The sequence below is a fragment of the Psammomys obesus genome, unplaced genomic scaffold (assembly GCF_907164565.1).
Source record: "Psammomys obesus unplaced genomic scaffold, mPsaObe1.curated_primary_1811, whole genome shotgun sequence".
In the NCBI taxonomy this organism is placed as follows: domain Eukaryota; kingdom Metazoa; phylum Chordata; class Mammalia; order Rodentia; family Muridae; genus Psammomys; species Psammomys obesus.
The window spans coordinates 10,491,368-10,495,936 of NW_026596073.1; the positions used below are offsets into that span (position 1 = coordinate 10,491,368).

At 37.9% G+C, this 4,569-nt stretch overlaps 1 protein-coding gene across 3 annotated transcripts in view; it reads left to right on the forward strand.

Moving 5' to 3' along the window:
* The window catches only part of Ptprr (protein tyrosine phosphatase receptor type R), a 263,312-nt gene that overhangs the window by 118,505 nt on the left and 140,238 nt on the right, over nt 1–4,569 (forward strand). The window lies entirely within an intron of this gene.

Below are 4,569 nucleotides of genomic sequence, written 5' to 3' on the forward strand. Positions count from 1 at the left end.
GTGTGTGTGTGTGTGTGTGTGTGTGTGTGTGTGTGTGTGTGTGTGTGTGACTTTCTCCTTGAGCCTTTCGCTTGTCTGGGACTGCCCGAGCACTGTTGGAATCTTCTCCATGACCCCCTCCTCAGTCTGTCACTGCGTCAAGTCTTTTAGAGAAGGGCGGGAGGGTACTGGGCTCAGTGCCACGGATGGGATGTTCCGAATCTAAACAACTGCCAGTTATTCCAAAGTCCACAAATATGGGAAAGAGGTGGGGAATATCAAGTACTTAGTCGTGGCTTAGGTTATAAATGACAACCTAACAAAATGTATCTAAAATGGGGAGCTGTTCGCTAGCAACTGTAGAACTGGTACCATGAGTCTTCACCCTTAAATAGCCTGGCTAAGGTCAGGTGGAAGGGGAGGAGGACCTCCCCTATCAGTGGACTGGGGGAGGAGCATGAGAGGAGAAGAGGGAGGGAGGATGAGATTGGAAGAGAATGAGGGGAAAGGGGTTACAACTGGGATACAAAGTGAATAAACTGTAACTAATATAAAAAATCAATTAAAAAAAAAAACCAAGAACAAGAAGTTCTCTTTTCCTCACCAAAGAACAACTACTAACCTCTGGAAAATAAACAGTATTTTACCTCGAGGCAGAGGCAGGAGGATCTCTGAGTTCGAGGCAGCCTGGTCTACAAAGTGAGTCCGGGACAGCCAACGCTATACAGTGAAACAAAACAAAACAAAAGAAAAAAAACAACAACACATTTTTACCTCTGGTAAAACACTATTGCCCAATTTAATAATCTCTAGTTGTTTCTATACAGGCCTTTTAGAGCAAAAAAGAAATGGGAGAAAGGGAGATTGAGCAACAGCATGGATCTACAATCCAGTGGGGTTTATTTTTGTTGTTTTCCTTGGAAAATTAGGACAAATTACAAATGCACAAATTTTTATTTCACTTTTCATATATCTCAACTTTAACAAATTTTAAGGACAAGTACCTATTATAAATGCTGATGAGCTACACAAATACATTAAACATGTTCTGATGGTAAATAGATTTTTGAATCGCCTTACTTCAATTGCTATATTGAAGTAAAAAAGCAGCACGGTAGTCATTTTTGTCACTCATCCACATAGCTGTGCAAATAGTTGTGAAGTCCTACTGTAGCGCTGTTCTTGGTGAGACAAGCAGTGAATAAACTGTGATCATTAATAGCTACTTATCTATGAGTACTATAAAGCACAAAATAAGCCGAGGTTAATAAAACAGAATTATCTGTAATCCTTAATTTTAAAAAATCTAGATCAGTTTTACTATTGAGTTTGCAAAACTCAAATATCACAATTAAGGAGATGAAAATAATTAGTTTGAAAGGGAATGGAGAGAGGAAAGGGTTTCATTGCCCAGACTAGCCTCAAAATAACCAAGTAGTAGCTAAAGAAAACCTCTGAGTGCTAGGATTCCAAGTGTGCACTACCACATGTGACTTCATCAGGTCCTGAGCTATACTAGAAATAGAAATTACTCTTCTAACTTCAAAGTTTTGGGACATACAGTCAGGTTGTTTTAAGTATTATATTATCTAATATATCTGATGATATATATAAAATATACACATATATACATATATGTATATACAAATATATATTATATATTAAAATATATTATATATTAAAATATATTTATATATTAAAATATATATCATATATCGTATATTGTATATTATATCATATATAATTGAATATCTTATATTTTAAATTGTATATCATATATTATTATATTATATTGTATATTATATATGTTATATGTTATATTATATTATATATGCAACACCAGAAAGGTAAGGCAAGTGTACCAAAGGAAGGGGCCAAGGTCCAGCCCTTGGCAAACAACAAAACGTGGCAACTTTGGTCACTTGGTTATGTCTTCAGAGTCAAGAATATAAGAAAGGGGTTGTGAAATCGTCCTCTGTGACCAAGGAAAGTCACCAAGGCTAGCCTTGTGGCAGAGCTGTCTCTGCATAGAGGTCTAGAGAGGCTCTTTGTGAGGCTGAGAAGTTGAGGCCTGGATTGTGTTGGAGACCCCAAGATTTTGGCAATGACAGAGCCATAGCATACCTGCTGAGGAAAGCTGCAGACAGGGTGTGGGACTACCCAGGAGGGAGAAGTGTGTGTCGCAGTCAACAAGGCTGGAAGGAGGTGGAGTTCTGAAGGGTACTTTGACGTCAGACATGGTGATGCAGAATTTGCAATGCGCCCTACTGGTTTTCAATCTTTGTCCCAGTGTTTCCTCACTACAGGCCCTTTCCTCCATTTTTGGAATGGTATATGTTTTGTACCACTGTATGTTGGCAGTATGTGATCTGCATTTAGATTTTGCTCCAGTGCTTAATCTGCTTGAATGCTCTCCACCATGATGATATAAACTACAATCAAGCCCCAAGTTAAATCCTTTCTTTCGTAAGAGCTGCCTTGGTCATGGTGTCTATTCACAACAACAGAACAGTGACTGAGATATATAGTTTTACATAACAAATAACATAATATTTTATGAATATACAAAATTTACCCAAAAAGAAAATTATAAAAAATACAAGTAAGAATAGACATAAATAACGGATCATATTATATGCTCATTGTACCATTCTGTCCTCAGGTCAGTACTTGCCTTGAAGAATAAACTATTTGATGTTTTATTATCTCTGCTAACCTATTGTTTTCTGGTAGGGACTAAAAAAGTAATAGACCTATTTAAAGTTCATTTTTCTCCAGGAATGCTCATTCATTTTCTTATTTGCATATACACCTCAGTAAAGGTCATTTTCTTGGGATGTGTTTATTCGCTTCGTGTTTGTTTTTAAATGTTTGTCTGTATAAAAATAGTGAGTTGTATCATTTGTAATGAAATCCTAGCTAAGAAGCTTCATGAAGCATTTGTGCTAGAGACAAAGAATGGTGACTAAAAAAGTGACTGAGTGGAATCCTATTTTTGCTATAGGCAATACCACCCACCCAGTCCTCTTTGAGAAGAGGATTTCACACACTGAAAAGATAGAGATAATTCAGGAAAGAGCATCCTTCTAAATTAGTTGTAATTTCACTTTCACTGCAATGTGATAAAGAAACCAGGAAGAACCAGCTAAAATCTATGTATGCATCTGTCAAGCAGTTATAAAATTGTTTCAGTGATAACACATAGAAAATAGCCACATTATTCACAGTTTGAAGGCAGAGCTTATGCATTTTTGCTGATATTTCGAACAAATGTTGGTAGATTAATGAATGGGTGAGATTCTCTTCTTTTTCAGTGTGTATGTGTGTCTGTGTGTGTGTGTGTGTGTGAGTGTGTGTGTGTTTTGCATGGATATTTTTCTGTCCATGCAGATGCCAGAAAAGGCAATAAGAGTGTCTTCCCCTATTACTCTCTGCCTTATTTTTTTCTAATTTTCTATTTGTTTATTTAACGTCTGTGTTTTGAGAGTGTGTGTGTGCCTGAGTTGTGGGGGGTATGGGTGTGAGTGTTAGTGTGTGTGTGCCTGAGTGTACCATGCACACATATGGAAGTCAGAGGACACCTTGTGGAAGCTGATTTTCTCCTTCCACTCTGTGGGTCCCAGGGATCATATACTCAGATCAACAGGCTTGGTGGTAAGTGCTTTTATCAGCAGAGCTTTGTCACCTACCTGCCACCATTTAAAAAAAATACTTCTTAAGATTTTTGTGAGTATAATTGCATTACTTCCATTTCCCCATTTCTTTTTTCCTTCCTTCCTCATATGCCATCCTGCTACTTCTCTTTCAAAGTTATGGTCTCTCTTAGTTGTTGTTAAGTGTGTTTGTGCTCCTAAACATAGAAATACAGCCAGCTCTGTCTATATAATGTTGCTTGTATGAATATGCTTTCAGAGCTGACCATGTAATATTGGACGACCAACTGATGTACTCTTCCCTGGGGAAGACCATTTGTCCCATGCTCAGCATTCCTTAATTGTCCAGGGTTGAGACCTCATGACCTTTCTCCTTTCACATGTGGAAGGAGACTATGTAGGTGAGACTTCATGGGTGTAGCTTCTGACCTTTCTAGGAGACACAATCTCATAAAATAACCCTAAGGGCAGAGAAGTACCACACATGACTTGGTGATAACCAAAAGCTCTCTGGTTGGACTTCAGGCCTACACAACATGAGAGAAAGCATGCCTGATGCCAGAAGCTTAGCCAACAAGCCAGGGTTAATGAAGTCACACATCTCGGAAGAGAACCTACAACTGCCACTTTGCTAAACCAGCATAATCCTTATACCCACAGATAGGTGTATCCTCACCCCTCTTCCAGCAAACTTCTCTTTGCAACAAAAAGAGACCATTACAGAAAACCATGACCAATCAAAATGCAGAGTGGTAAAGTCTGGTCCCAACTGATACATCTACAACAAAATTCCTACACATTAGATGCAGGGATCATTGTGTCTTAAGAGGGGACACAGAAAGAGTACAAGAGCCAGAGCAAGAAAGTTTTCCCTTGGATTGTGTTGCCTTATTTTTTTTTTTTTTTTTTTTTTTTTTTTTTTTTTTTTTTTTTTTTT